The following is a 21,795-nucleotide window of genomic DNA, read 5'->3' on the forward strand; positions in this document are numbered from 1 at the left end:
CTTCAGCTCAAGGCTACCACCCTACCCCTTGAGCCACAGCACCACTTCCACTTTTCTAGTGGTTAATTGGAGATAAGAGTTTCACAGTCTTTAGGGTCTTTAGTGCCCAGGCTGGCTTTGAACAGCGATCCTCAGATCTTAGCTTCTTGAGTAGCTAGGATTATAGGCATGAGCCCTACTCATACTTTTTAAGAAAGTAGTTTGTGTATCATTACATTATAGGTGCATATATACATATATTCTCTTTATGACTTAGAATCCTTTCCAATATTTACCTGTTTGCTGATCTTCTTCTAGACTGTCCCCTCTTTATGTCCATTACTATTATATCATCATCATCATCATCATCATCATTGTAGGTCTACACTCGATAAATGAATAAGAACAGGTGATACTTGGCTTTTGCTTAGCTATTTCTTGATGGTGATGAAGTACACAGCACCTATGAGACCCAGCAGAATATTCTTTCCAGGGCATCCATAACAATGAGGAAATTATGGGATTTTAAAACCTGATATCAAAGTTTGTCAGATTTTAAATTTAAATTTTTCATGTTTAGTAGTTCTATATTGGTTGTTAATTTGTTTGTTTATTGGCAACTGGATCTTGCTATGTAGCCCAGGAACTCAGTATGTAGCTCAGGGTAGCCTCACATTTGTGATCTTCCTGCCTCCTTTGCCTAAGCTAGGCTGGTTAAGCTTGCTCACACTGTGGCAGGCTCAAATTTATGATTTTAAAGATTAGAACAAATTCTGAACCAGGGAAGCTGGATGCATGAGCCAACAAGTAGGCTGCAAAACCAGGCTGAGACAGCCTGCAGTCCTGGTTCATTCCTTCAGGAATATCTTTCCACGCTGATGTTAGTTCAGAGCAGATCCTCCTCCACTGTGGGGCTATGCACAAATGCACCGAAACCATAACCACCAGGGACACCAAGCTTGGGAATTTAGGTTCAGCACTCATCTACCAGGCACGTTTTCTGACGGTACTTTTGAGAGTTGAGACAGTGTCAGAAAGCCAAACTAAGAGTCCTGACTACTGCAAGAAACCCTGAGAGCCAGACAAGATCTCTTTGATGATGAACACTAAAAGGAGAGAGAGAGAGCCAGAAAGCCAGCCCAGAAACCTTGATATTTAAAGCAGTTGTCTGTAGACATAATGCCCTCGTTAGATCAAAGGGTGGAGCCACACAATCTCAGGGAACAGGAAGACCGGGAGGGGGCTGGGGGAGGGCCTTTGTGCTGGAGGCCTGGAATCCGGATGCCTTGGCGGGAGGGGCTGCTGACCACGCTAGGGAGGGGTTGGGGCCTAGCCTGTCTGTCCCCTACATGCCTTGCCTGCCCTCGGTGCCCCACACACTAAGAAATGGGACAGAGCCCCCCTTTTCTCCATCCTCAGACTCCTATCAGTTTCCTTTAGAACATTTATAAAAAGAATTTCCTCAGTCCCAGAGCCTTTTGCTTGGATTCTTGTTCTAACTGCAGAATGCAGTTCCAAAAGGTAAGTGCCCCAATTTAACTCTTGGGGCCTTTCTCTCAGCATGCAGCTTCCTAAACAAATATTTCATCTGTCCTTCAGGTCACATTCTTGACCTTGTTGTTTCAGGTGTCTGATAATTCTGGGCTAATGACAGCCTGACTAGCTCTCTGCTCCCGCATTCTAGTCAGCTCCCCTTTCCTCTTATCCTCCAGAAGCTTTCCCTGGACCTGGTTGGTTTGGTTTTTTTTTTGTTTTTTGTTTTTTTTTTTTGGTTCTCTGCTCTATCTCCGTTAATAGCTTTTTCCTCTACAGCCTTTGTTTTCTTTATCAAAGTGCTTGTTCTAAGGTTTAGACTTCAGATTCTTGCCCTTGGTGCCCTTGGCCTGTTTGTCATTTAATTTTTCTTTCAATCCCCTGCCTGTCAGGCAACATCAGCACACTGTGATTGTTTTCTTTCTTAAAAGTCTCCAAAGATTGCAGCCTTGTAGATAAGATGTGTGTGTGTGTGTGTGTGCTTAATTAATAATCTGATGTGTACAGGAGTATGAGTTGGCACATACATATACATGAACGCACACACACACACACACACAAGTTCTGAATTCCCAGAGTATGCTTTGGACCTAGCCATGTTCTGAGAAGCATAGAATTTTACTGATAAAAATACTTGACACACTCACTGTCTGCTGTGTCTGCTGGTCCTGGCAGCAACACTATCCCTAATGGGCTTCACCTTTACTTGGCAAGTTGGGATAGGTATTTATTTTTGTTTAGTTACTCAAGCAAGTATCTGTACCAAGTAGCTTCTAGAAGGTTTCCAGCATTGTACCAAGCTAATGAAAGGCATTTTAGAGATCTAGCCTGGTTGAAGGGATTGCACAAGATGATATATGTCAATGGCTTGGAGATAGTTACATAAGAGAGTGGTCACAATAGTCAGAAAAGACAACACACTGGGCCTTGGAAATGAATGCTCTTTGAATTAAAAAAGCTATTCTGATATTTTTTTCTTTTTGTTTTAAACTCTTATAGTTCAGATATATTCAATATGGTTATAGTTTGAGTTTTATTCTCACCAAATTCCTACGTGGAATCTTTAGCCTAGAAATGTGACTCTAGTTGAAGATAAAGGTCTCTAAAGGTCTTTAGACAAGTTAAAATAAGTTCATCTGGTGAGGCCTAACACCCTGACTGGCATCCTTCTTAGAAGGGGTGATTAGGACACAGTCATACACAAAAGAAGACCAGGTTTAGATGCAGACATGTGTGAGCCAAGGAGAGAGGCCTCGAAAGAAACAAACCCTCCCTGGAGACATCTTCATCTCAGACTTCAAGCCTCCAGAACTGTAGGAGAACACATTTCTATTGCTTAAGCCCCTCAATATGTGGAACTTAGTTATGGCAGCCATGGCAAACATATCCAACATTGGGATTTCAAGATGGTTCTAAATAGACAATGAAATTAATCGTGTAGAAATTTGGGGGCAGGAAATGGCTCTCTCATCTCTCTGCAAGTTTCTAGGCCCTTCATCCTCCTTTATAGACAAGCCGAAGACTTTTAAACCCAGATGCTTATTCTTATCTTTCTTTCTTTTGGTTTCAAATATTGAAACACTCATAGGCAGAAATGACCTCTTCCTCACCACCTCCACACAAAACATGGTGGCATCGTAATCCCCAGAACCCATGACCGTGTCACCATATATGGACAAAGGGACTTCACAGAGGTGATTAAGAACCCCTGCATGGCAAAGAGTTCCTCGATTATATTGAAATAGAACCAAAGGAGAGTCATAGAAGCAAACGTGATGACCGAACAATGTCGAGTGGCAGTCCTCAGCGAGACTCCACAAGAAAGGGTGTCAGGAGACAAGACGGGAGGGGCAGCTCAGAGCCTGGCACTGTCTATGTGTGATGAAGGAAACACAAGAGGATTCACATTTCCCGTGTGGCTACCAATCATGGTTCCCGCAGGACTTTGCCTTGTGAATGGATTCATCTGCTCATGTATTAGTGGGTTCTCTCAAGAATGGGACTGTTGTACACAACCTTCTCACTAGATGAGGAGCTGCTCTGCCTCAGGACTCTGCCAGCAAGAAGGACACTCCCGCCTGAGATCCTGAATAAAGCTATTTGGTCAGTACAACAGAAGGAGAACCAAGAACATCACCCATCATGTCTGGAATACCATTCCCCCAGCACTAGAGAAATCGTGCTGGCTGTGGACCTTACCCCCCCCCCTCACCTTTTGTGATTCTGGAGTGCTACTGCATTGGAGAGTACTTGCAAGGTCTGGCGATCTGCCCTGAATGAGAAGTTCAGAGTTTAAGGGGGGCAGGGAGGAAGTGAACAGGATGACTAAAAATTAAGCAGATAAGATGAGACTGCTAAGATGAAAGGAGACAGACCTAAGAAAGTGGGCAATGTGTGAGAAGAAGAGACCCAGGAGGAAAGGTAGGAGGAAAAGAGAAACCTGTAATGGGCCTGAAAGGAAACTCCCTTTTCTTCCATAACTGCTCCTGGCTACAGAGCTGACCTGACCGGCAGGCAGCAATCTGCGGCCAGTAGTTCAAGACTCCTATGGCTCTCCTGGCTGATAGGAGATGCCCTTGGGTTGACAGTGGCTGGAAGGGGCCTGAGAAACAGGGTCAGAGCTGACTTTTCTATATTCTCTTCACCCAGAGCTTTTAGTGACCTCAAAGTAGCTCCCTACAACTCAAGATGTTCACCGTTTAAACTCAGAGGCCCCGGTTCTAGAGTCAATCATTTTTCATACTTCTTTTTTTTTTTTTTTTTGGTTTTGTCTTTCGTGGGGCTTGAACTCTGGGCCTAGGCACTGTCCCTGGGCTCTTCAGCTCAAGGCTGCTGCCCTACCCCTTGAGCCACAGGCCCAATTCTATACTTCTTCTTTGTGTGCTAGAACTGGGAGCTGAATTCAGAGCCTCATGCTCTTCGCTTTGTTTTCTACTGGCATAGCTCGCGCTTGCTCTATCACCTGAGCCACAGCTCTACTTGTAGCCTTTTGCTGGTTTATTGGTAATAAGAGTCGCTCCAATTCGTCTTCTTTCTGGACTGGCTTCAAACTTCAATCCTCAGATTTGACAATTATTTGAACTAGTTTACTTCAGGGACCAGAGTTAAGACCCTAATCAATAGATCATTTCTGATAACAAGAGTGTAGTTTATTTAGTTTAATGCTGATAATCACTTGGCACTAATTGAATTTTCATCCTTTTACTATTGCTTAATAGAGAACTTTAAGGGCTGGGGGTGTTGCTGAATGGAGAGTGCTTGCCTAGTATATGCCAGGCCCTGGGACTGATTCTCAGTACCACAAAATAAATAAAGAACTTAAAAAAGAGGGAAAACTGAGAGAAAGTTCTTTAAAAAAATATGAACTGGTATGTGTTGAATATGACTGAGAATCCTACATTGAGAATCCTACAAAACTAAGAACAAAATGTTTCAGGGTAGTTTTTCAATAAATCCAGATAATCTCTTTTTATTTTGATTTATTTTATTTTAACTCAATCTTTTGAAAAGCACATCCATAAGGAGACACAATTCTTAGCTTAACTGAGACCATTTCCATAGGTTCCTCTTTTTGTTCTTAATTTTATTCCTTTCAATTGGCTTTTGTTCTTGTAATCATTCATTTGTACAAGCTTTATCCAGACAAATTTGTCAATTTTTTTTTTTTGCCTGTGTGGCTTCTAATTGTTCTTTCCCAAATCGCCTCTGGTACAGGGGAGCTCCGGCTGGCTGGGTTTTTAGCTTACCCTCCTCTTTCTTCCTGGTTGCCAGTGGGTGGTCTTTCAGCCACTTCTGGCCCTGAGGTGTCACCAACAGTTCTGTTCAATGTTTTTCTCACACTTTGCTTATATGTCACCATTTAGGGATTGAGCTGTTAGTCCCCATGCTTTCTCTTTTAGTGGCTAGTTATTTTTCATAAGAGATGGCATCTCTGCATTGTCATCCTGGGTATCAAATCTGTGCCAGGACAGTATGAGAGGTGGCTTCATCAATCCTGGTTCTAAGGTTGATTTCTCTTTCTCCTGTGCTGCTGTCGGATTCCATTTGGACTTAGACAATTGATTTAAGAAGTGCTTACACATGGTCTGGCTGCTCAGTGCTTTCCCCAGCCTAACATGTTCCCTTCCTACAAATAAGCATAGTGGGATAGGGATCTATTTGTTTGTTTGCTTGCTTGTTTGTTTGTTTTTGGGCTGGTCCTGGGGCTTGAACTTGGGGTCTGGGCACTAGCCCTGAGTTTTTGTGCTCAAGCTAGCACTCCATCACTTGAGCCACAGCTCTACCACTTCTGGCTTTTTGGTGGTTAATTGGAGATAAGTCTCATGGTCTTAGCTACCTGAGCTGGCTTTGCACTGTGGCCCTCAGATCTCAGCTTCCTGAATAACTAAGATTATAGGTGTGAGCCATTGGTGCCTGGCTGAGTCACAGTGGTGCAGAGAGGTAAGTGACTTTTCATAAAGTCACACATTTAATAAGGGGCGGGAAAGATCCAGACAGTTAGACCCTATGTCTGAAGATAAACCACTGTGTTAAGGAGAAAAGAATAGGCACATGATTTGGGTTAGCTCTATGTTGTTTCTGTTCTTATCGGAACAAACTTTTGTTTGTTTGCTTTGTTTTCTCCCAAGTACTACACAAAGAGTACTAGAAATCCTCATAGAAATTCTAAAGATCTGCCTTATTCATTTTCTCGGGTAAAGACAGGTGAGCTGGGCTTGTGCTACAGGACATCTGATGAATTTTATGTCTCTTTTTATCAGATGATTTCCCATGTCTCCCTTTTGACAGCTTTTTGTAAGTTTTTGCATCCATACTTAAGGCCTAATTGCTTTCTTAAGGCTAGAGATCTACCAATTGAGTCACAGCACCATTTCCAGCATTTTCTATGTATGTGGTACTGAGGAATCGAACCTGGGTCTTAATGCATGCTAGGCAAGCATTCTACCACTAGGGTAAACTCCTAGTCCCCTAATTTATGTTTTGAGAGCCACGCCCTTTGCAACAAAACCCTTAGATGCCCTACATAAATAGAAAGTGACCTTTACCCATGAAAAGAATTTTGAAATCACACTGTGTAAGGAAAATAGCCTTTGATCATTTTTTTAATGTAAATCATTTCCCATGAAGAACAATCTGACTCTAATGAGGTTCTATAAGTGCAGACTACAAAGACCCCCTGAGCATTAGAGAAGAATTCCACACATGCTGATCTCTGATATATTTCTTCCAGCGGGCCTGTGGGCTGGGGAGGCGGGACAAGAGTGAGGTTGGTGAGAGAAAATGACCAAGGGTATTTGTCAGTTAACATCGCTCAGATATCATATGTGGGCTGTGCTGCACACACATTGTTTAAAACTATAAACCAGGACACATCAGTAGATTCTGAGAAATCAGAAAACTGAAAACCAGGGAAAAAAGTTAAAAAGTAGTACAGAAAATGTGACACAGAGCTAGGGTAGGTAGTGTTTCTGAAGGTATGAGTATTCGAGTGATATATACTGGCCTGCAATGTAAAATGTATTTCTGTGATCACAAGCAATGAATACATTTCCAGAAGTTAATATCCTATAGAATTCATCTAGTTCTGTACGTATATCACAGGATACGAGGAGAAACTGAGTGACTGGGTTTTAGATCTAGGAAGTCAATTGGAACAAATTGGGATCCAAACAAATCATTTGTTTTGAATTATTCAACAATTCTAAATCAGATAAGAATTAGTATATGTTTCATATGCATAATCAACAGTCTTCAAATATTCATATTTGAGCCCAGTAAAACATCTTATGCAAACATGCATACAATCATACACACACAAACATACACACACGCTTAACCTGTCAGAGCATAATGCAGCTTGTAGGAGATCTAAAGGGAAAGCATAGAAATCTTGGAATGTTTGCATAATAACAGATTTAGGATCCAGACTATATTTTAGCAAGTTTGAAGTGATATTTGTTCTGTCTCAGTTAACTTGCCTTAAGCTCTTCTGCTGTGGAAATGTATGGAAAACACAAGAGGATACTGAAAGAATTCTTTTGACAATAAGAACATTTTATTTTTCAACCTGCATTTACCCATTGTTGTCACTATCTACTTTTTTTTTTCACTGTCACATATGAAAAGAATTATTTCTCAGTTCAGGAAGTCTGATTTTCAAAAAAAAAAAAAAAAAAGAAAGTCACCTATCCTTCAAAGGACCCAGTACCCTTAACAGTGTCAGACTAACCCAGAGACAGCTGAGAAGAGGCCCTGTTGTAAGAATAATCTGTACTTTCCTTCCTGGTGACCTCTGGGCACTTGTGCTAGAGTCCTGGAAATAAGGGCTGTATCTTATCTGAAAGGAGAAACAAGAGTGCTTGTCCCTGCAAGCTAGGAACAGGCTCACAAAAGAGAACCTAAGTCTCTGTGGACAACTGTATCATTTTTCCTACAGTTACAACACATTGCCTGGGGTTTAGTGTCTTCTGCGAAGTCTTAGGGTAAAAGGACAAGGGTCAGGGCATTGTCCTTGGCCCAAGTTTTTAACCCTGGGCAAATCTTTTGGTATTGATGAATTTCTGTTTGTTTAAGTAAGGGGCTCTGACTAATTCAGTGTCCCTTTTGATAAGTATAGAATTCTTATGTGCCTTCCTTATTAGATCTATGTCATCATAATTATAAAAATCAGCCTTTACCCTATTTAGTTTTTTGTTTTTTGTTTTTGGTGTTGATCCTGGGGCTTTAAACTCAGGGCCTGGATGCTGGGTTTTCTTTTCTTTTTCCATATTTTTAAATTATAATTAATAAAAAGGTTACATTATATTCACCAGATAGAAGGAGCATTACTTCACAAACATTGATACCCTTTCTCAAGTCTTGGTCTCCATTTTCCTCCCTCCACCCCCACCCCTCATCTTCCCTATCCTATTTCAAATCACCAAATAAACATATATACAATATATCAGATAGCAAGGTCAAATACTGTAACAATATGAGATGACCAAGAGACAGCAAAAGAGATGAGAGATAACAGTACTTTAAGGAGGTCCTTTCATTTATGGATGCTGGGTTTTCTTGATCAAGGCTAGCACTCTACCACTTGAGGCACAGCTCCACTTCTGTTTTGTGGTTGTTGGTTTTTGGTGATCCAGTTGGAGAGGGGCATCTTACTATCTTACTCGCTAGGGCTGCTTTGAACCGCAATTCTCAGATCTCAGCTGCCTGAGGCTTATAGGAATGAACCACCGGTGTGCAGCAAAATCAGTCCTTAGGACCTTGATGTAGGACATGCTCCTCAATAATTACACGATAGTAATAGCCATCAGAAAGTTATCTGGGACACATCAATGCCATCTCACCTGCAGACCCACTCCAATTTCACCGATGAGCTTAATAACTGAGGCCTGTATATGAAAGGAACCGGATCTAGGCTCACACATGCATTGATGTGCCATGTCTCTTTAGTTTGCTTCAGTTTGGAACCACTGGAGCAATTCTTAAGTCTGGCTAATGTTCATGACCTTCATTCACTTGAAGTTTTTCAAGGAGTGAAATGTAACCTGGTCACTCATCTTTGGAAATAAAATCTTAGCAGAGGCCAGGAGTTTGGCCTAGTGGTAGAGTGCTTGCCTAGCATGCACGAAGACCCGGGTTCAATTCCTGGGTACCACATACAGAGAAAAAAGCCAGAAATGGTGCTGTGGCTCAGGTGGTAGAGTTCTAGCCTTGAGTAAATCCAAGGACAGTGCTCCAGCCCTGAGCTCAAGTCCAGGACTGGCAAAAAAAAAAAAAATCTTATCAGAGGCATTTATTACCTACATTCTGTCTGTGGCTACTTTTTCAGGTCAGTGGCAAAGCAGAGTAGCTGTAACAGAGACGGTAGCCTGCAGAAGCTAAAGTGTTTATTTCTGAGACCCTTGGCAATTCCTGGCCTAGATGGTACAAGAAGAGAACAAAGAGAAGTAAAAACTATAACTATTGGAAAGGAGCAAAAGTGGTTTTAATTTATTGCTTCATAGAAAATCCTGCAGAACCCATAAAATAACTTCTAGATACAGTAAGAGAGTTTGGCCAAGTTGTAAAATACAAAGCCTGATTTTTTTTTTTTTTTCCTTTGGGTTGTGGGGCTTGAACTTTGCCTGGGCACTGTCCCTGAGCTCTTCAGCTCAAGGCTACTACCCTAATCTTGAGGCAAGTCCCACTTCCCATTTTCTAGAGATTAATTGGAGATAAGAGTTTCAGATCCTGCCGGGAGTTTGGCCTAGTGGTTAAAGTGCTTGTCTAGCATGCACGAAGGCCCGGGTTCGATTCCTTGGTACCACATACATAGAAAAAAGCCGGAAGTGGTGCTGAGGCTCAAGTGGTAGAGCTCTAACCTTGAGAAAGTCCAAGGACAGTGCTCAGGCCCTGAGCTCAAGCCCAGGACTGGCAAAAAAAAAAAAAAAAAAAAAAAAAGTCTCAGATCCTTTTGTGCCCGGGCTGGCTTTGAACCTTGATCCTCAGATCTCTGCTTTCTGTGTAGCTAGGATTACAGGTATGAGCCACCTTGTCCAGCAAAATCCTGAATTTTTTAAATCAATTTTACTTTCTATATATTAGCAACAAATTTTGGAATTTTCTTTAAGTACTAAAAAACAAAACCAACACCAGGAATGAATTAATGAAAGACATGCAGTATCTTTATAGTGAAAATGACCCTTTTCAATAATCAATCAGACTTCCAATATCACCATCGCCATCCTAATGTCAACAAGATTAAAGAAAAACCAGTTGACATGCTAGTTGTAAAATTAATGTGAAAATGCAAAGAACTCGGGCTAGCCAACACTACCTTGAAAACAAAGTCAGTCATGAAGAACCATGTGATTTCTAAGTCCATGGTAATGTGGCTGCATTTTCCCCACTCAGTGTTTACAAACTGTCTAGTCCCTTTCATACCTTGTTAGGAAAGGGCTGTGTGGCTAATGAAATATGGCAGAGATTGGTGGTATGCAACTTCTGAGATTAAGTTATAAAAGACTACAATCCCCATATTGGTCTCTCACTCTGTCTCTCTTTTCTCATGGTCATTCTCTTTGAACACTTATTCTGAGGAAAGCCAGATCATCTGTCATAAAGATGGCCACATGATAAGGAACTAAAGCTCCCACAAATAGTACGGAGACCTCTGACAGCAGCTGCATTAGAATTTGGAGCAACAGACACTTAGTCCCCCCGGATGCAAAACTTGGCCAGCAGCTTGTAGGAGACCCCAAGACATAACTCCCCGACTTAGCAGCTCTAAAATCCCAGCACTCAGAAACAATGGGAAATAAATCACTGCTAGACTTTTGGGTAATTTTGCTATACAGCAAAAATTAATGAATATAAAAGACATTATTATTCTACATGATGGTGTGGCATTGATGTAAGAACTGACAAGTAGATGCATGGAAAACAACAAAGTCTAGGAACAGAACTCACACACAGATTCTTTCAGGGATAGAATTAATATAATAGGTAGAGAGAAGATAGTCTTTCCAAGAAATGATTTTAGAAAACCCTTTATTATATCAAAAGTAATCCAGTATGCTGGCATATTTCCAGTATTTGGGAGATACAGCAAGAGAGGTATCATGCCATCTTGAACTACACAATGAGATTCTATATCTAAAAAGAAAGACATGGAGAGAGAAAGGGAGGGAGAAGAAAGAAGAGAGAGGGAGGTCGGGCGGGGAAGGAGAGGAGAAAGACAGGAAGGAAAAGAAAGAAAGAAAGAAAGAAAGAAAGAAAGAAAGAAAGAAAGAAAGAAAGATCAAACAGAAGACAAAACAGAGAACATCTTGACATAGGTAAAGATTTCTTAGGACACTAAAGGTACTGTGATCATTAATTCTGTGTTAACAATGGGATGTGCTTGTGTGTGTGTTTGTGTATGTGTGTGTGCATGCACACATGTGTATCTTACTGGTTTTGTTTTTCTTGAGAATCTTAATATAGGCACTATTCAGAAAAGAAAATAAAAGGACCATTTTGGATCTCATCAAAATTAAAATATTTTATTTATGAAAAAATAAATAAGAAAATTAAAAGGCAATTCCTAATACCAGCACACATGCACACATACATACATACACACAAGCCTGTGGATGTGTCAGAAGAATTAAGGTACTTGCCCAACATACATGGAGCCCTAAGTTCAATCGTAAGTATTGCTAATAATAATAATTAGTAATCGTCATTATTAATCAGAACTACCATATGATCCAGCAATTACACTTCAAGGTCTATATCCAAAAGAAATGAAATCAGTATCAAAGATACCTGAAGTGTTATGCTCATTGAGGCATCTTTCACTGCCGTCAGGATACGCAACAGCCTACATGCTAAAGATCGATGGGCTATATTTGTTATCGCATATGCATAGCGAAATATGATTCCTTTTTTAAAAAAGAAAGGAGAGAAATTTCCCAAATGAAAGTCCGCCATTCACACAACATAGTTGAATTTGGATGAGATTCTTAGAGGGTAAGAAGGAAGTAAAAAAGAGAGCTAGAAAAAAAAAAAAGAGAGCTAGCTGCTCAAATGGGGGAAGAATCACAAATGGAGGAAGTTTAACTCACTGGACATGGCATCCTACAACTACCACGTAACTTGTACAAGTTACCTTTTCCTTCTTATTAAGATACCATCTCATAAGGGAGGAACTGGTGGCTCACATCTGTAATCTTCTCTACTTAGCAAGCTAAGATCTGAGAATCAAGTTTCAAAGCTAACCTGTATTGAAGAGTTCCTGAGACTCTTATCTCCGAACAACCAAAAAGCTGGAAGTAGAGATGTGGCTCAAATGGCAGAGCACTAGCCTTGAGTGAAGGATACTGATGTGTTGTGTTTTATAGCCATTGCACGATCATAGGCAGACTTAATTTGGTAAATTCATGAAGAGAAAAAGAGGGAGCTAGGAATTCGATTTTTTTTTTTTTTTTTTTGCCAGTCCTGGGCTTGAGCTCAGGGCCTGAGCACTGTCCTTGGGTTTTCTCAAGGCTAGAGCTCTACCACTTGAGCCTCAGCACCACTTCTGGCTTTTTTTTTTTTTCCTATGTATGTGGTACCGAGGAATTGAACCCGGGTCTTCATTGAACCTGGGTCTTCATGCATGCTAGGCAAGCACTCTACCACTAGGCCAAACTCCCGGCCCCAGGAATTCTAATATTTTTGAATGGGTACTGCAGATATCATGAGACCCCAAACCGGTTTTCTAGCTCCAAAAGTCTAGCAGATGGTCCATGCACAAAATAATAACCATGCCACTGCTTAACTGAAGTGCACACACCGCAGAAAAAAAATAAATGTTCTCTTCTCAAAGCTCTATTGTCTCCCCCACCCCACCTCCTCGCTGTGGAAATGTTTAAATATGCTTTTTGTTGTTTTACAGCCGTTTGCATTTAAGTTGGGCGTGTCACTATCACATTTTATTAGCTATTCCTCATACCAGCCCTGTGAGGTTAGCGCTGTTATCTGCATTTTACAGGCGAGGGCACAGAGAGGTGAAGAGACATGCCTCAGATGGGATTGCAGGAGGAGGGCTGGAGGAGGCTGATTTCCATGCTGAGCTCCCACCTCCAGCCTGGTTGGTGACTGGTCCACACAGCTCTGCATGAAGCTGCAGGAGGAATTGTCTTTTCCACATAGGATTTTGAAAATCATTTTAATGGTACAAATGCCAGAAGAGAGAATGGACTGATTATTTTTCATGAAACTTTTTTTTGTTTGTTTTTGGTTAGGTTTCTTACATCCAAGGCTTTTGAAAGAGTTTATCTCCCAAGCTGGGAGCTTGGCTTAGTGATAGAATGCTTGCCTAGCATGCACGAAACCCGGGTTCAATTCCTCGAACCTGGAAAACATAGAACATAGAAAAAGCCGGAAATGGGGCTGTGGCTCAAGTGGTAGAGCTCTAGCCTTGAGAAAGTCCAAGGACAATGCTCAAGCCTTGAGTTCAAGTCCCAGGACTGGCAAGCAAAAAAAAAAAAAAAGAGTTCATCTTCCAAAATGTACTCCATCATTTCCTGCTTAGCTATTGGCTTCCCAGAAGACCCATCCTCTCCAGCAACCTCCCAGTAGTCCACCCAGAGGGCACAGCCTTTCTAGTATTTGAGTGGAGCAAAGTAATTTTACAGACTTAGAAGAAATTTAGGGTTTAACTGATCAAGGAAAATTTAGCATGGTCCACAGACTTCCTAAAATTGTAGGTATGGTAATCTTGGATCTGCAGCCTTTACATTCCAATATCCCCAGTGAACACTTGAATCTGCAGATAGTACCAAATTTCATATATACTTCATCTGTCCTGTGATAAAACTTAATGAATAAGCAAGTTACAGTAGATTAATGATATAAAATAATAAAACAGAACTATTATGACAATATATTCTTCCTCTGGATCTTTCTCAAAAACAAAACATGTTAAGAACATGGAGTTATAGTTCAAACGATAGAGCATCTACCTAGAAAACAAGAGGCCCTGAGTTCAAATTCCAGTACCACATAAATAAGTAAATAAATGAATGTATATTTCTTGACTGCACAAGCACCCTTACACTGCAGCAATCTATTTAAAAACCAAAAGAGCTACTAAATGAATACGAGATGGGTAGCAGATACAGCATGGATACCCTGAATAAAGGGAAGACTTCTGTCCAATGGGATTAAATAAGACTGCATACAATTTCATCACAATACTCAGAACTGCACATGATTGAATACTTATAAGTTGTTTGTTTCTGGGATTTTCCATTTTATGTTTTCAAGTGACCACAGTTGCCCATTGGTAACAGACATCCTAGAAAGCAGAATCGTGGATAAAGGGAAGTACTGTGAAAACAACCATGGCTGCAAAGGCAGACAGCATGTTCTTTGCAAGCTTCCAGACTGTTCTTAGAAGTGAGCATATCCCAATCGTTTGGGAAGTTGAAGCTCAGTGAGTGTAAGGACTTTCCTGACGCATTGCATGGAAAAATCTCAGTTCTCCTTTGTTTTCTGAAACATGTCATCAACTTGAAGAATGACATGCATAGACTCTTTTATGCATTCGTTTTGTGCTAAAGAATTGGTCTCCCCCAAATGGTGGCCTGTACTGAGATAAAACTGGCCTTTCGGTCAGCAAAGGTACCCTTTCCTTCAACAGCAGAGGCAGGCTGCAGGTTCTTAGAATTCCCAAAGCAAGGAGCATTACGACTGTGGTAGCGCTCACTAGCTCCCTGTGTGATGCTGGGTGATTCAATTAAGACAAGTGGTTTTGAACCTTGGCTGTTTTGAGATTCACCAGGGAACATTTAAAACTCCCCTGCCTGTGTCTGGCTTGTGCCCTAGACCAATTAAATCCAAATCTCTGGAGAAAAGATTGACTCAAAAGAACGTTTCTAAGTCTCCTTGTCTGATTCCACTGTTCAGCCAAAACTAAGAAATATCAATAGAAAGAGGGGAATGAAAACCACATTTCTTAGTCACCTGTCACGCACCAGATGTTGTGTGTACGTTTGTTGTTTTAGTCTTCACTGACTCAAGAGAAGATATTTAAGTTCTCTAAAAACATGAAGCTATAAAGTGTCAAAGTTCAACTCAAAATCCAGGTCATCCTAATTCCTGAGGCAGGCTTTTATCTCATGAACAGATGGTTTCCTAAAGCTATCTATGAAACGTAAATTTAGTAAAGATTAAAGATGGATGACACCCATTGAGCTCCTGGCCCACCGTAGGTAGGTAAGCCTGAGTGCAAATCTCTATTCCTATCTCTCCATCTACTCATTTTTCTCAAAGGTTCTTTGTGGCCCATGCTGGGCCATGGTCAGAGACTTTATGTTAATCTCAGCAGCTGTGCAGTTATACTGCCTTTGCTCTAAACTAACCATATAACGTCACAATTTCACTCTACGGAGAAGGAACATAAATTGATGGGATTTTATAACTGAATTTGTGTCTTTTGTAGTATGTACATTTCCTTTTCTTTTCTTTTTTGTGGGTCATGGAGCTTGAACTTGGCCTGGGTGCTGGCCCTGAGCTCTTCAGGTCAAGGCTATCACCCTACCCTTGAGCCAAGCCATTTTCTGGAGGTTAATTGGAGATAAGAGTCTCAGGTTCTTTTGTGCTCAGGCTGGCTTTGAACCTTGATTCTCAGACCTTAGCTTCCTGAGTAGCTAGGGTTACAGGCGTGAGCCATTGTGCACCAGGCTGGTACAAACATTTTTATAAAAGCTCAAGAGTTTGGAATTAGAAGAAACAAATACTTAACCATACAGAATTAAATAACCCTTAGGAAATTCCATCGATGACAAGTGGATGAATATTGTTGATCTAGAAAGATGGCCAGAGCACCTTGGTAAGTAAAGCAATCCACTACAAAACAGTCTTTCTACTTGGCATTTATTGAGTAGAAAAAAAAATATATGTATTTGTTGGTCGTGGGGCTTGAACTCTGAGCCTGGGCACTGTCCCTGAGCTTTTCAATTCAAGGCTAGTGCTCTATCACTTTGAGCCACAGTGCCACCTCCTCAATATTTTCATAAAACAATAAAAAGAAACAAAATGAAGGCATGTATATTGAAATACAATTTGGGCTATTTCTGGGTGGTAGCATCAAAAATAATATTTCTTTTTCTCTCCTGTATTTTCTAAGTTTTCTGAATTTCGGGTCTCAAGCTTGCTAAGCAGGTGCTCTACCACCTTGGCCCCTTTTGTGTTTCTATTTTCTCAGATGATGTCTTGCATTTTTACCTGGAGCCAGTCTTAGACCACATTCCTCTTTACCTATGTTTCCTCGGTAGCAGGGAATCACACGTGTGGGCTGCCCACCCAGCTTATTGTTGAGGTGATATCTTGCTAACTTTTTGCGGGGGCAAGTCTCTAACTGCTGTTGTTTGGAATGGCGTGCACCACCACTCACTGCACTTTTTATTTATGTACTTATTTTATTTGTTTTATATTTTTAAAAATTATCTTTAAGTCGTTGTACCAAGGGGTTGCCATTCAACCAAGCAGTTTATGAGTACAATGCATCTTGATTAATGACACTCCTTTCAGTGTTCTCACCCCCTCCCACCCCCTGCTCCATTCTTAATGTTGTAGGATATACATTGCATTCTTGACTGTACGCCCCCCTCTTCATCTTTCCTTTTGACCCCATCCTACCCCTTTCAAGTACCCGCTTCCTGCTGTTTATTTTGTTGAACTTTGACATTTTTCTACAATGAAGATTGTATGAATAAGATTTCCCTTGGCTGCCAATACTAAAACCCCAAAGCCCAGTGGTTCAGCAGTTTGACAGTGCCAGAACCAAAGTCTGAAATGTTTGTGGCATTTTTTTTCTTCATGGTCTTAATGTGGCCCCTGCCACCCTCTCCTTTCTACGTGTCACATATACATTCAAAGATCTGCCTCAGGAGCAAGAACTCTAGGCCAGACTTAATCCAATTGGCTGGATTTATGTCATGTGACCATCCTATGGCATGGGAGAAAGAATTAGAGGTTTTTTTTGGAAAGTTTAAAACATGTTGTTTTGCTTTTTTTTTTTTTTTTTTTGACTCCTTCAATACTTGGTTCTCTTCAGCCACCCTTCCACCCACACAGACTGCAGCTGTCAGCAAATTCATACTCACAAGGGGGTGAGCCAAGGGGGTGAGGAAGAATGAGGAAACGTGAGTGGAGGCTGCACCCTCTTGGCCTGCTGGGAGTGGAGAGTGGCAGGGGGCCAGGGCACTCTTGTTCAGCAGACCTCATCTGCTCTCACTGCTCTGAGGTTCTGGCTATGAAAGCTGATTAACAGAGATTTTTAAAAATTTTACAACTTCAATACAGCTATTATTTTCTAGACAGTGCAGGAGTGGCCCTGGGATTCCATCTGTGTTGCTTTGGTCTCAGAAGGCACAAGAAACACAAGCTCATGACACGTACAGAGGTTGAGGCAATGGAACCCATTGCCTGGGTTCAAGTACTGGCTGGCTGATTTTTCTTTAGTTCCTGCTGCTACACTTTGTGCTGTCTCCAAACACCTGCTAGGACTCCAAGACTCACTCAGCATGAGTAGCAGTTCATTTAAATAACATGCAAATGAGCAGCTCATGTAAAATAGCTACTTTACAGAGAAGACAGCTGAGGCTCAGAGGCATGCAGTACTGCAGTACTGGACCCTAGACACTGCCTGTGGAGGATGGAGCTGAGATTCAACCCCAGTGAATGTGACCCCAAAGTCTGAGAGTCTCTGTAAAGGGTGAGTTTGCTATCAAGTCTTTTTACTTGATCCCTAAAGGTTAATATACACAATGATCCCTAGTTTAAAGACACAACCGGTTTTTGTTTTTGTTTCTTTCTTTGCCAGTCTTGAGTCTTGAACTCTGGGCTGGGCACTGCCCATGAGCTCCTTTTTTCTCAAGGCTAGCACTCTACCCCTTGAGCCACAGTACCACTTCTGGCCTTTTCTGTGACTTAATTGGAGATAAGAGTTCACAACCTTTCCCATCCTGGTTGACTGAACCTGAGTAATAGCTAGGAGAACAGGTGTGAGCCATCTGTGCCTGGCTTAAAGGCACAACTTTTACTTGAAAAGATCTAGTAACAAATCTTCCTATAAAATCTCTGCATCACACACTGTGTTTTCTTACTATAGGATTCAGGTCTGTTACCCAAAGAGTCAATTTTAGAGCTGGTTGTCAGTAGTGCTCACATCCATAATCCTAGCTACTTAGGAGGCTGAGATTTTAGGATTGAGGCTCCAAGCCAATCTAGGCAGAAAAATCCTCCAGATTCTCTTCTCCAGGTACCCCACAAAAAAAGCCATTAGTGGAGGTGTAGCTCAAATGGTAGAGCACTAGCCTTGAGTGAAAAAAGCCAAGTAACAATACCAGACCCAAAGTTCAAGTCCCAGTACTGGCACATAAAAGAAAAAAAAAATAACAACACCCCCCACCAAAAAAAAAAAAAAAAAAAAGAAAAAAAGAAAAGAAACTCTAGGCCAGAAACTAGAATTCTGGGGGCTAGAGGCTCTCCCCTTCCTCTCCCCCTCTCTCTGGAATGCTGTATCTAAAGATGACTCTCTCTGGTCCTATAGCTGTTCTGGAGCCCTCTCTAGCAATACTGCATGCAACTGCCTTGGAACTCACAGCTAGTTTGAGCCAGCTGAAACCATCAATAATTAACGTCAGGAATATCTTTGTGGGTCCAAATTCCTTCCTGAGCAGCAGCAGAATTCCTTTCTGTTCTCTGATCTATCTTGCCATCTTTGTAAATGCCACTTTGTGGGGGGGAGGGGCAGGAGGAAATGCTGTTGTTCAGTGGTTTTTTTTTAATGTTGGAGCTAACTGTCCAGACACAGGGAGATTTCCCTGTTCTTTCCCTTTAAGAAAAAAAGAAATCACTAAACCCCACCCTACTCCACCCTAAGCCTCCTAAGCTGTGGAGTCTGTGGTGCCTGAGATAGAGCCAAGATAAAAAGGAATTGAAAACAAAATAAGCGTCCCCCAACCCCCAAACTTTTGTTCTCAGCTCATACACACCCCACCCCAAAGCCCAGGGCAGTGGAGGGAGGAGGAGCTTAAGTGAACCAGGGTCTCCTCCAGCCCCACGGGAGCCCTTTCGCTGGCCCTGGGCCTATCCTAGGTCAGCTGCAACCCCATCCCAGGGCTCTTAACCCTTTCAGGTGACTGGGGTTAGCTTTCCTTCTCCAAGCTCTTCTTCCCTTTGTAACCTGGGCTGCTTCTGCCAGGGGTTAGAGTGTGCAAAGAGCCCCAGAGCAGCTGCCCGGAAGCTCTGGAGTGCCTGTCCTGTGGGTGGGGCGGCAGTGGGCTGGGAGCCAGGGAGAGATTAGGTGAAGAACCCCCAGATGCTTTGGATCAGGGCCAGTGTCTTTCAATGATTTCTTTATGTGCTTTGGGTGCTGTGCTGATTGGCATGAGATGGGCAGCCATTAGGTTTTCACAATGATTTGCCCATGTTACCATTCTAAACATGTGAACTTGTCCACCCAAGGAAGTGTGTGTGTGTGTGTGTGTGTGTGTGTGTGTGTGTGTGTGTGTGTGTGTGAAACCATCTTTTCCCCTCTGCCTCTCCCTGGGGAACTTCAGGGGAAAGCAATCCAAGTGAATTAATCAAAATGACTAGGTAATGCTCTAAAAATAATACATGTTGTTATAGTCTGGATTTCCTTCAAGTTTGAGCCTTTTTTTTTTCCTTAAGCAGTCGAAGATCCTTATGTCAAATTGTATGTGTGTGTACATGTGCATGTGAATGGGTACTGGTCCTGGGTCTCGAACTCAAGAGCCTGGGAAATATCCCTGAGCTTTTTCACTAAGGCTGGTGTAGCCTTGGCAGCTTCCTGATTACTGTGTAATCCAGACATCTACCAAGGCCTCTTCTAGGGCCTCTTACCTACTCCAGTCAGGCCCAGCTGACTGCTCACCAGCCATCCAATCTGCTCTCCTCAGCCAGACCACCAGAAGTAGTTAGGGACATTTTCCCACCAATTGCAGGATAGCCTTGAACGTAGGAGGTAAGAGCTAGCTGATATAGCCAAGTCATCCGATTTTCACTTTCTGCCCTGAACCCTTCCTTTGCAGGTTGTGTGCTTTCTTACATCTTTCTTCTTGCCCAACCCCTGCCTTATGAGACTTCTTCCAGACTTCAGCCAAGGACTTGAGCCCACCACCAAGGCACAGTCGCTGCCTTAGGGGGAGAGGACCACATCTCTGCCTTTGACCTCCAATGTCAATGACCCTTGCCAGCAGGAAGTAGCCAGTGAGAATGTGCATCCTTTTTCTTAATTACTAAAAGGCTGAAACGTCAGGTCCGTCTGCTCTGAATGACCCCAGTTTAGAGGCCGAACTCCTCTCCCTCCTGGTTAAGTCCCACCCAGTACCTGTGTTACCTAGGTAACTGGCACAACTGAAGGCAGTTATCTCCCCCTTCTCTGAGGTCACATCCTGGACCACCTCCCACTGGATGTGGGAGAGACCCCAGCTCTGAGGTCACATCTGTATCTGGCCACACCTATCCCTACCTGGCCCACACCTTTTCTCCACTCCCTTCCCTAGATAAACCCTTTTGGACCACGTTGGCAACCTCCAACCTGGGCTGGGGGCCTGTAGTTCAGAAAATAAACTTCTCTTTGCTGCCTGAATAATGCATGGTGTTAGCTTCATCAGTTATTTAAATTAAATCTTATAGCTAGTGTCCAACACCTGAGCCCTAACTCTACTTCTGATTTTTTGGTGGATAATTGGAAAATAGTCTCATGAATTTTGCTGCCTGGGCTGGCTTTGAATGGTGATCTTCAGATCTCAGCTTCTTGAGTAACTAGAAGTAGAGGTGAGAGCCCCCGGTACCTAGCTTCTCTATGAATGCATGCATGTATGTATGTATTGGTGCCCATTCTGGGTCTTGAATTCAGGGCCTGGGTGCTGTTCCTAAACCTATTCATTTAAGGCTAGTGCTCTACCATTTGAACCACAGCTCTACTTCGGGTTTTTTGGAGAAAAATAAAGAAAAATTGGAGGAAATAGTCTCATGGACTTTACTTCAGTGGCTGGTTTTGAACCATGATCCTCAGATTTCAGCTTCCAGAGTAGCCAGGACTACGGATGAGAGCCATTGGCTCTCGTGTGTTATTTTATTATTATTATTATTGTTAATAATAATAAAGGGAAGTAGTCTATTACATGGAGACAGGTGTGTTATTAAAGCCTATCAAAGAATGATTCTCAGACTACAATCAAGTATTTCAGTTACAATAATCAGGAAATTTGGCCAAAGAGGGTCAAAGCAGAGGTACTGTAATGATTCCTTAACAGTGGCATAAACCAGTCTTGCAAACCAGGGCAGGTTACAGGCCTGCAACTCTGTAAACAAGGGTAACTGAAAGAGGCTCAGAGCTAACATTGGGTTTTTTCTCATTGTTAATTGAAGACATACTATTGCTAGACAATGGCGAAAGGCTTGGAAAATATTGAAAAGTGATGCCAAAACCAACTCAAATAACCAGCAACTATTATTAAAATATTTTTCACCATACCTTCTGGGAGATCAGCTTTGAAAACAGGAAAGCAACTTGAAACTGGAACCTGGGTTCTCGAGGCCTGCCTGCAGACAACTGCTGGCAGAGGTTTGACTTACTGCACAGGAAGGTGGAGAAGAATCGCTATTGCAGAGCAGGAAAGGTGAAGATGGGGTAAAATCTCTTCTTACTTTAATGGATGCATTTGTCTGATCCGCAAGCGAAGCATTTCAAAGTCTGGATGGAATGCTCCACGGCCCTCCATGATAATCTTTCACGCCAGGTGG

The 21,795-nt window shown here is 42.0% G+C and overlaps 1 long non-coding RNA gene across 1 annotated transcript in view; it reads left to right on the forward strand.

The window, feature by feature from the left end:
• The first annotated feature begins 3,784 nt into the window (after positions 1 to 3,784).
• Positions 3,785 to 21,795, forward strand: part of LOC150055870 (uncharacterized) — a 37,751-nt gene continuing 19,740 nt past the window's right edge. Inside the window, exons 1-2 of the long non-coding RNA XR_016537473.1 lie at positions 3,785 to 3,933; positions 21,542 to 21,671. This is a non-coding gene — a long non-coding RNA (uncharacterized LOC150055870). The remainder of the gene's footprint in view (positions 3,934 to 21,541; positions 21,672 to 21,795) is intronic.

This window comes from Megascapheus bottae, chromosome 13 (assembly GCF_031878675.1).
Source record: "Megascapheus bottae isolate mThoBot1 chromosome 13, mThoBot2.hap1, whole genome shotgun sequence".
Taxonomy (NCBI): domain Eukaryota; kingdom Metazoa; phylum Chordata; class Mammalia; order Rodentia; family Geomyidae; genus Megascapheus; species Megascapheus bottae.